Here is an 11,376-nt window from a genome sequence, read left to right as displayed (position 1 = left end):
AAAGCAAATATTTGCTTCAAAGCACAAATTATTCTCAGGAAGACAAACTGTTAAAGGAGGAAACAAAGCCAACTTACAGTTTCTTCAAACACACCAACAACAAGCTCCACTCGTGGAAACTAAACACGGACACACCAGTGAGCTGTTGCCTGGAAGGAGGCGGGGACAGGGGAGAGGAGCTCAGCAGAAGCAGCACCTTCATTTAACTACACCCTTCAAATTCCCGAACAACAGAGTTTAATATAAAAAGTGAAGCTAACCTCTGGTCTCCTTTCACCATTTCTCCCCTTCTTTCCATTTAGCATAAACTCACGGAAACATGGAGTAATTCATTAAGCCTGCCATTCGACTTCTCACAAACCAGCAGGTTGAGGAAGCAGAAACAGCTTCACTTCACTTCTTCCTCCTCTGACCTCAGACACGATCCCATAAAGAAACAGATCAGACTGTCAGACCGACACCGATCTTTATCTAAACATGGTTATATAGGAGTGATAAGAAGCAGGATTTTATGTTACAAAGCTGACTTCAGGTTGAACTCTGTTTTTTCAGGTTTTCATTGAGGTACGTCACCTATGTTGCAGACTGTGAATAAGGCTTGACTTGATCTCAGCTTGACTTGAATCAGAGTTCGTGACTGCTCTGACTGTGCTGTGCAAACAAACAAACTGTGAAAAAGCTCTCAGTTTGTTTCCGCTCCAGGATCCGACTGTAAACACTGAAACCTGATGTTCCAGTTTGAGGGTCATTCTTTCATTGCTTAGACCATTTTTCTCCCAGATACAAAGACTTATCTCCAAGCTAACATTCTTCTGCAGTTACTAATAGTTTTGCAATGAAAGAAAACAATACTTCATTCATATGTTTCTTTCTGTTCCTGCTCTCAGCTTGAAGCCACTGCACCATCTCAATGCCCTCTAAGTTTTCCCATGTTGCAGACACGTTATTTTCTCCTCAGCCTGTATTACAGACACGTTTTCTAACATAGAGAGTGAAGAAGTCACCTGAATGAGTGAAGAAACCTTTCTTCCACTGAAAACACTGCATCCAGATGAACAGATTCAACTTTCTAAGGTGCAACCAGAGTCCAGTTGCGATGAATCTCCTGGTCCTTTTTCTTGGTCCTTGTGGTTTGTGTAGAGCGTGAGCGGCGAGGAAACACATCTGTTGTTTTAAATTTTCTGTCTTTCTCAGGCAAACATTGTTTTTTAGTTTCATTTGGATTGAACTCATTGATCAATTTGACTTTTACACATTTCACAGATTATTTTCTTGCTCACACACATGAAAAAAACAAAGGTCATCTGTATTCCAGCTCATGATTCAAAAACCACAAACACTGCATTAAGTTATGACTCATAATCAGTTTCTCCACCAAAAATAAATCATTGTATCACAAGATTTATGGTAACTAGAAAGATATTATGCAACAAATGAAAGAATTAGTCGAGTTCATTGAACAACATCCTTCAAGTTGATGAACAACACTTGCCCACTTCTTCTCAGGTCCTTGGGACACAAAATCATTTCTTTAAACTTTCTTGCTTCATTTCCATTCCAGTGTCCATCCTCCTCTGACCTCCTCTCTAAATAACACAGATATGATCCCATAAAGAAGGAAAGAATGTTTCTGTCACTCAAAACAAATAGAAAGCATTTATTTGGACACATAGCTGCCGGTATGTAAGTGACAGGAGTTGACTTCAGGTTTAACTCTGGTTTATTTCAGGTTTTTGAAGCGGGTTTATTTTTCACCGTGATAGATCACCATGGCAACCCATAATGCAGACTGTGGATTATCGAGGAGTCAAAGCATGAGACTGTCCTCTTAATTCTGATGTCCTTCAGCTGTGTTGTGTAAACAAAGCAACTGAACCGACTTGTTTCTGCTCCAGCTGAGAGATCTGACTGTACACACTGAAACCTGATGTTCCAGTTCGGAGATCATGAACCCTGCAGATCAGCGTTTTTATTACTTTTTCACATCCAGATAACAAAGAATTATCCACATGTAAACACTTCAATTTGAATAGTTTTTGTACTGAGAGAATACGGTGAGGCACTCCTATAAGCTTCTTACTGTTCCTGGTGCTATGTGAGCTGTTCGTCCATGCCCCCTAAGTTGAATTCCATATTGCAGTTTTTCTCAGGTCCCTGCAGCATACACTCAGTCTTTATTACAGACGTGTCCCTAACATAACCAACCAGAGTGCAGCTGTGATGAAACTCCTCCGCCTGCTCGGTGACGCTCAGACACTAACAGGACACATTTCTGTTCTACTTGTATACCTGTTGTAATAGCCTGAGACTCAGGAATCATGGAGACATGTTTAGCTCACGGCTGTACTTTATTCGGGGGACCGGGACATGCCCCCACAGACCGGAAAAACACCAACAACCACTGTTGCCCCCTAGTGGACCCAACCCGGCCACAACATAACATTCCTCCCCCCTTAAACTGAAACTACACCGTAGTTTAAAACATCACAGAACACAGCCATAACCAAAAACCCTTAGTCCAACAGCCATGTGTTAACCAATAACAATTCACTGTAATCACGGCACAAAGTCTCTCAAGTACTCCGGCGGTCTCTTGGTTCGTTGCGACCGCCGCAACTCCATGGCCGGTGATTCGGGTGAATCACTACTCCCCAGAGAGGGCATCACCACAGGAGTGACTTGTACCTCCTTGTGTCTCTCCTCCTCCACTTCCAGCTCCGCGCTGCTGTGTGGGTCTGCCTCCGGGGGCTCACCCGACTGGCCTTCCAGCGATCCTGCAGCCAGGCCCGATTCCATGCGGGCAAACAGCTGATCAACGTGACGCCTCACCACTGTCCCATTGCCCAGCATCACCAAGTAGGAGACAGGCCCCGTCATCTCCTGTATGAGTCCTGGAATCCATTTGGGTCCTCTGCCATAGTTTCTGGTATATACAGCATCTCCCCTCCCAAACATGCGCTCCTTGGCATGTCTATCATGGTACAGTCTTTGACTGTCTTGTCTTGCCTTCACCCTTTGCTTCAAGTCAGGGTGTATGAGGTCGAGCGTACACCTCAACTTCCGGCCCATCATTAACTCCGCAGGTGACTTCCCTGTTGCGGACTGCGGTGTGATTCTGTAGCTAAACAGCGCCCTGTTTAACTTGGTCGCCAGGGTGTCTCCCGTACTCTTTTTCATGAGTCCTTTGAACGTTTGCACTGCTCTTTCGGCTAACCCATTGGATGCTGGGTGATATGGAGCGGAGGTGACGTGCGTGATTCCATTCTTTGTCATGAACTCTTTAGTTTGCGCACTTACAAAACACTGAGCATTATCTGAGACCACCATCTCAGGAAGTCCGTGTGTACTGAAACAGTTTCTCAGGCAGTCTATGGTTGCAGCTGCTGTAGCGGATTGCACTGGATACACATCTAACCATTTAGAGTGGGCGTCCACTATTTCCAAGAACATTTTACCCAGAAACGGGCCCGCATAATCGATATGTATCCGTCTCCAGGGCTTTTCTGGCCACTCCCAGGGGTGTAAGGGTGCCTCTTGTGGCCTGTGTCTAAGCTCCTGGCAGTTACGGCAAGACCTCACCTTGTCTTCAATGTCATTCTCCATATGCGGCCACCACATGTAACTTCTGGCCAGGCCTTTCATGCGGTTCATACCTGGGTGTGACTGATGTAGCTGTTCCAACAGGGGGCGTCGACCTCTCTCTGGTATCACCACCCTCAACCCCCACAGCACGCACCCATCCTGCACACTCAGCTCCTGTTGCCTCTGCCTGTAGGGTTGAAAGAAAGAAAGTGTACTTTATTGGTCCCCGTGGGGAAAATCGCTCTCTGCATTTAACCCATTCAATCAGTGAAGCAGTGGGCAGCCATTGGGCGCCCGGGGAGCAGTGTGTAGGGACGGTACCTTGCTCAGGGGTACCTCAGGGTAGCTGTTCAGGGGAATCGAACCCCCGACCTTCCGATCATGGGGCCACCACTCTACCTACTGAGCTATCCCTGCCCTACTGAGCTATCCCTGAAAATCATGATGCTGCGTATTGGGCCATCCCCTCAATACATACTCACGTACTCTGGCGAGTACTGGGTCTTTGGTTGTCCATCTCTGCAGCTGCTCAGATGTCATCACTTCCTCCTGGTCCTGATCTACCATTAACACTTGGTCCTCCGCCGCCACTTCTTTACACTCTAAAAAGTGTATTTCAGCAGTAGTTGAAGTTACGTAAAGTTCAGAGTCAGTTTCATTAAGATTTCTGCTTTAGTGGAGCCAGTCTAAATTTGTGGAGTATATCAACTTGTTATTACGTGTTGTTCCCTCAGTACACATGTAACCTGCTATTCTCATTAGAGTCAACCTGCATCAATTAGGTTTCTCGTGACGCAGTGCGTCTGATGTCATGACGTCTCCGCCTTCTCCAGAATTTTCTACCTGCGGTTGAGAACAACAATTTGAGAGGCACTTGGCTGCAGGCAGGACCTCGTGAACAATTTGGTCAATAAGGTAACGAAGATATTACTTTTTCCATAGTCCTTGAAGGTAAGTCAAATGTAGAACACATATTTTAATATATTAGATATAAAAATATTCCAACTGTATTGTTAAGTGTTTAGTAAATTGACCTGACCAAACCGCTATCATTCAGCCCTGCTAACATTAGCGAAATGTCAGACCTGTTGGTAGTTTGTGCTTGGACATGTAGGTTAAGTTAGTAGTTTGCCGGCGGTACTCTCTTGTTTTAATATCGTAATGCTAGCTTAAAGTTGTGTATTCATGCAGTGTGTCGGTGTTGGCTTACTGTTAGTTATTCATTAGCATTAGCACATTATAGCGGCAAGCTGGACCGCGGTTCTCTTCAGACTACGTTACTTCGGGCGCGCGCATTTATACACGAGTGGTTGTTCGCAGTATGCCTGTCGGCGCGAATAGTTCATGCGGTCACGGCCACGGGTGATGTAGGAGGTAAAGTTTAGCTGTGGTGGCTCCAGGAAGCATGCATTTACTGCCGCTTGCATTGCTTTCAATGTACATGACGTTAAGAAGGCGAGGAGAAAGGGTGCGTGCAGCGCTCGTACACGCACGGATCAGCCGTGTGAGAGGGAGATGGTGTGCGGCAGAAAATCAAAATTAGAAATCATAGAAGAAAGTATTACGCTATTGAACACAGAAAATACAGCCATCAGATTTCTTGTAGACCTAGCACACTTCTGGTCTGTGTCTGAATACATATATAAGTACATAGATGCAGATGAACACTGTAAACATGATGAAGATCGACAGACTAACTCGAACATATCTTTAATCTTTAGGACTTTGGGTAGCGCTTCCTTTCCTTCCTGTCAACCTCTCCAGAGGGGTGTCTGCTGATGGCAGAAAGATTACATCACCTCTGGTTGGAACCCTGAACAGTGCCACAACCTTTGGCTTGGTGTCCAATGTGATGCCACATCGCCACCTTCTGACCTAACTTCTTCTCAGCTCTGTGACTACTTCAAGAGGGGCATTCCTGTGTGGAGGCGTGCCAGGCAGCTCGTTTTACCTGTGAACTTGCGTACTTTCACTTCATCAACAACAAAGGTATGCAAGTTCAAAATAGTAATGTCTCATTTACAGTGTTGGGGAGTATCGGAATACATGTACCGCCGTTACGTATTTAAAATACAAAATATGAGTAACTGTATTCCGTTACAATTACCGTTTAAAAAGGTGGTATTTAGAGTACAGTTACTTTGTTGAAATAAATGGATTACACTGCGGTACTTTCCTGTTTCATATTGTCGCGGGTCAGGACTGTTTGGGTTTTGTTTGACAGCTACGTTCTGTTGTTCCAGGCGGCAGCGTTACGGTTACCATGGTTACAGGGTGACACGCGCTCTCTTTGCGACTGTGTTTCCTGGGTGAGAGAGCGCCTTTTCGTTGTTGTTGTTGTTGTGCTAAGCTAACAGGCAGAATGCTACAAACATAGCTCTAAAGAATGTAGCCTCATGGGTAGTGTAGTCCGTGCTGCAGGGAGAATGGACTGCCATACACGTTATGGGTCTGTGAGCGCGAGGAGGGAGAAAAAGGAGAGTGGAAAAGTACGAGTTATCATCAAGCAAAAACGGGAGCTGGAAGCATGTAAATATAATAATAACCACTGCAGCCAAGAAGAGAGCCTGACGAGCCCAGTTGTAAGTAAGCTATTAAGACTCGACTGTACACCGTGTTCGTGTTTTCCTCCGAAACAATAAGTTCCGTTGGAGCAGCCTTTCAACGCCTCTCTCTGTCTCTCGCAAGAAAAGTTGACCCACACAACAAAGTAAAGCTATTTTTCGGCTACGAGCCCGACACGGAACCCACGTATTAGCCAGAGGTTCCTTTACTACTGTTCGGAGCCGCGGACCTTCAGTAATAGCAATAAATCACATTCATGTAGTTGTAAACAGCATGATAATATATTAAGTAATCCGAAGTATTCAGAATACGTTACTCTCATTGAGTAATGTAACGGAATACGTTACAAAATACATTTTGGGGCATGTATTCTGTAATCTGTAATGGAATACATTTTAAAAGTAACCTTCCCAACACTGCTCATTTAAACTTAATTCAGTTTTACACTGAACAGGAATCGGCTTTATATATAAAACAATTGCAAAAAAAAAAAAAAAAATGTACCTATGGGCATTTGGGTTTTGTTTTTAAACTTTTGTTTTGAACTTATCCCTTTAAAATCTAATTAGAGAGGGCTGGCTACATTTGATGAATACATTTTGTGTTTAAATGATTCGCTTTGTGTTGGGCAATGTGGCAAAAAGCTGAGATGAGATCTAGTCTCATATCACCATATTGATATATTGTAATATTGCCCAACTCTCCCTCTGTGTTTTCTCAAATTATTTATATACACCCAGTAAAGCGTGTCTCTTTGTTTCTCCAGTGCTATGCTTCATGTGGAGATGCAAGGACTGTGGGACAACATTAACAAAAAGATCTGAATTGCTCAAACACTACAAACTGATTCATAGGCATTACGGACGAGGCCACTCATATCCGTGCACTTATTTAAATTGTGCATGTAGGTTCAAGACTTGGAACGCCCTACTGAGCCATCTATCAAGAAATCACCCTGCCCAACAAGCAGTCTCCAAAGCTGCGTCCACATTCACTTGCCATATTTGTGGCCATAATCAACTCTCCACAGAAAGAGAATATTTTCAACATATCTATCAGCATCTTAAAAATAAGGAGACTGTAACATGTGTGTTCCAAAACTGTGAATATAAAACCAATGTCTATGAGAACTTCAAAAGTCATAAATACAGAAAACACTCTGGTACAGTAAACACATTTAAGCCTGGAATAAGTTCTGTTGATGAATCTTGTGCCAGTGTTGCCAGTGATATTTCAGATGTGGAAATTATAGAGAGTGATGTAAATTTAAATTCTGCTTTTGACAATGGGTATTCTGAAAACTTAGAGAAGGATATTGAGCTTAAAATTGCTTCAGTGCTCCTTAAGTTGGAACACATCTTTCTTGTGTCTAATGCAACTGTAGATGAGCTTTTGCAGGAGTTAAACTATTTGATTGGTTCTGTTTCTGTGGCGATTACCCAAAAGACTATTAGCCAAGTATTACAAGACAACGGATGCCAATTTGACCAGTCAGTTGTTGAAAGCTAGCCAGTGTACTCTGTGAGACAAACCCTGTAAAAAAAGCAATTGGAGATAAAGGTCCACTTTCCAGTCCTTGGAGACGAAAAGCATACTATAAGAGCCACTTTAAAGTAGTGGAACCAGTGGAATATATACTTGACCGAAAAAAATAACAAGTCATTCCAATATATTTTCAATTTTAAAAGTCTTTGCAGCATATTCTTGACTGCCAGACAATCTTGGATCAGGCTGTTAATTTGAATATTGTAGATAATCAGCCTCAAAAAACTTCTGTGCACTACAAAACTATCTTTGATGGTGACTTCTTCCATGAAAATGGACTGTTGTCCAAGCAGGAAAGCATTTCATTGATATTATACATTGATGAATTCAAAATATGTAATCCCCTTGGTACATCACGGAGGAAGCATAAAATTTGTGGATTGTACTGGGTTTTGGGTAATTTACTGGGTAATACTTCTTTCCCTTTCACAGAGACATCAGTATCAGATTGCATATCATTTGCATGCAATTAGCTTTGCCAAACCCCCACTGGAAGTAACAGATGTTTCCACTGCTAAAAGTGTAGCATATAATGGAATAATCTACAAGTGTGGGATGATCTTGATCCACGGCTCACTGGGAGGACTGCCAGAGTTTGGTGAAATCATCCAAAATGGTGATACTGCAGGACAAACTATCTTCATTCTGAAAAAAGCTTAGCGGATGGTATATGGAACACTACAGAGCTTATGATCCTCAAAACATCACCAAGCAAAGAAGTGGAAACTTGTTGAGCCACAAGACTGCATGATACCTACCCACTGGCAGACTACAAAATTAGAGGGATGCGTCTTGTCACCTTGAAAAGAATGTCCATGTTTAAATGGTGAGGCCTCAAAATATGATAAAGTATTTTCTTAAGTGGGAAAACCAAAACCCAGACCCATACAATACTAATGTGTTTCTCAGAACATATTTATTTTATACTGCAAGCCAAAGTGGTGTGATGATGTCATTGGCAATTCATCAGTTATGTCATTTTTTTAATGCAGGTTGCTGGATTCCAGTCAGTGAATCCTATGCTCTCCCCCCTTCTGCTTCTCTTCTCTTTTTCTTCTTTCCTCTCCTTGTTGTCTCCCTATATTCTCCTCACCTCCTCTCCTTCTCTTCTTCTCTTCAATGTCTCCCATATTCCTCGCCATCTCTCTTCTCCTCCCTTCTCCTCTTCGGTTTGCCTTCTCTCCTCGCTGCCTCAGCTGATCTCCACCTCTCCTCTTCATTTTCTCCTCCCCTTTCCTCCTCTCTTTGCCTTCTCTCTTTTCCTCTAGTTTGACATTAAATTCTCCTAATTGGAACTGTCAGTGGTTTACATGTTGATCCTCACTAACTGTGCTTGTGCTTTGTTCTCCGACCACCATGGCTGGTTCAACAACCTGCAAGACTGAAGGTGATTTTAGGAAGAACAACATTGAAAAGCTGACTCTTCCAATGGCATCCCGAGGTCACTTGAAGACCTTCTCAGCCCGGATAAAGACTACCTTTGTGGGTTAAAAGGTAACTTCAGACTGCAATACATGGACCAGACTTTGGCAACGACTTCTTAATCTGAATTCTACCACCGACAAACTTTTTTCGGATTTTTTGGGGACCACATCAAAGTGATCCACCAAAGCAAACAAATCCCCTTTGATCAGTGCCGATCGTCCACTTCATCTCTGTCTCTTTCATTTGAGTCCGATGATGACCGGTATTCGGTGGCATTTCAAATGACCATATCCTCTCTCCCTCGAATCTATGTCTCTCGAACACAACAGTGGCAGAAGACTTTTGCATTCCCCCCTTTCATATGACAAGAGAGCTAGCAGCGAGAGGGGGGAATACTGCAGTACCGTGTGAGCCATAAAATGTTGACTTTAAGCAACTGCACCGAATTGCTGTTCTGATCCTGAAAAGAGTTGCAGAGCAATTACCGTTACAAAGGCCTATCCAGGAGGATGCACATTGTCGCAGCTGCAGAGGCCCTTATCAAAAGCACCCATGTTTTGAAAGAACCTGGGATCATTCAATGGCTGCTCGCGGTTGGAAACGACTGAATACAAATGGCAAACTACAGGACCCAGCTCAAAATGTACAGGGGTGTCCAAGAGCTGTGTGTAAACTCACTGAATATTAAAGCTACTAACAGATGCTTTCCCTGCTAAAAAGTGAAGAAGCCAAAATGTTCTGAAGCTAACTTTTATCCATCCTTTCCTACTGTGAGACTCTGGACAGCATGGAAAAAGTGAGGACTAGAACTTCTGACAGAGATCGGGATAAGGGACAATGAAAGGGTCATCGCCAGACAAAGGCTAACACGTTTGCCTACAGACGACATGAGGTGGGAAACCAAGAACCAAAGCATTCAGAAACTGAAGGACAGATGGCCTGCACTCGTCACACAGAAAGAGGTAAGAATGGAACTGAAGTGATCGAAGTCTGTATGCTTCAGGATTTATTGCAGTTAACTTTCATGAAGGTCATAATGATGTGGTGTGAGATATAACACTGAACTTAATGAAAGAATTTACATTTTGAATTGCCCAGATAGGTATTATGTTGTGAGATAAAATTTGGCAACAATCAGTTTCAGATTGTGAGATTCATAATACAAATCTACTGTCATTGTGTTTTGTTTTTAGGATATAAATATAAGAGTCCAGAGGCCGCATGGTGTTCTTTTGAGTGGAAGTTCTATTGGCCCAGTTAGACATGCACTCAAGTCAGCTGATCAAAGTTAACGTGCAAAGGAAGGAGCAACACGCCCAAAAGATTGCGACACATCTTGGACACATTGGACCAGGTAAATTGTTTACATCATAACAAGATCTTCGTAACTACAGAGGGTGTCAAAATATATCTGAATCCTTCATAAAGGAACATATGGGCAGGCAATGCTACTCAGGCTTTCATAGGCATGAATGTTTTTAACGACTCAAAAAATAACCACTGAACTCATCCCCTTTTCCTTTCTGTAATGAATATTCTGGGCCTTGTGAATTACTGTTTTAAATAAAGTACATGTAAGTTAAGCAATGCAGTAAGGATGTCTGTCTTATTGAAATTTAGAGTTTTTAAAATTACATCAACATTTGTTTGTTCTAGACTGTGGCCTTAATCATCGGAGGGAATGTGTGCTGAAGCCCTCACATATTCCTGAGGATGCCTGTGAGCCATGATTCAAGCGGAATACCTTGAAGTTTTCAAAGTTTGTCAGCACACTTGTCAAAGCGTACACAAAAAAAGTTAATTTTTAAACAAACATACAACACGTGAACATGTTTCTGATTGCCCATCTATTTTATTCATCAACCATCTTGCGACTATTTAATTCCCATCAACACAATAATATCTATTACTTTTTTTTAATTAATATTTCACTTACATTCAATTTCACACGTCATATTTTTACTTTTCTTTAATCTTCTTTCTTTACAATGATCGCGTCAGATTAACACCTCTCTGTGTCTTTTTTTTTATTACACCCACGCCCAATGAGAAAGCCCAGCCACATAACACATTTTTCCATCACCCCACCACCTAATCCCATTACGCTTTATTTACTCTCTCATTTTGTTTTTCTTACCCCTCTTTATTATTTTGAAGACTATATTTTCTTGGACCTTTATTAGGTCACCATTCATCTTACTCATACTTAATATTGTTATTTATCCTGATCACCTTTCATAATTTCCTTTTCCTTGCGTT

General features: G+C 42.4%; 1 long non-coding RNA gene across 2 annotated transcripts; it reads left to right on the top strand.

Annotated features, from left to right (window-relative positions):
• The first annotated feature begins 4,191 nt into the window (after positions 1–4,191).
• On the top strand, positions 4,192–6,958 carry LOC120745405. Of its 2 annotated transcripts, none has more exons than XR_005698627.1 (3): positions 4,192–4,497; positions 5,304–5,571; positions 6,914–6,958. It is a non-coding gene; the product is annotated as an uncharacterized LOC120745405 (long non-coding RNA). The 2 variants fall into 2 exon arrangements; XR_005698626.1 differs by having other exon boundaries at positions 4,192–4,533.
• The last annotated feature ends 4,418 nt before the right edge of the window (positions 6,959–11,376 follow it).

This window comes from Simochromis diagramma, unplaced genomic scaffold, assembly GCF_900408965.1.
Source record: "Simochromis diagramma unplaced genomic scaffold, fSimDia1.1 OVJJ01000552.1, whole genome shotgun sequence".
NCBI lineage: Eukaryota > Metazoa > Chordata > Actinopteri > Cichliformes > Cichlidae > Simochromis > Simochromis diagramma.
The sequence above is the reverse complement of the archived record's forward strand: the minus strand, read 5'-3'. Positions and strand labels throughout refer to the sequence as shown.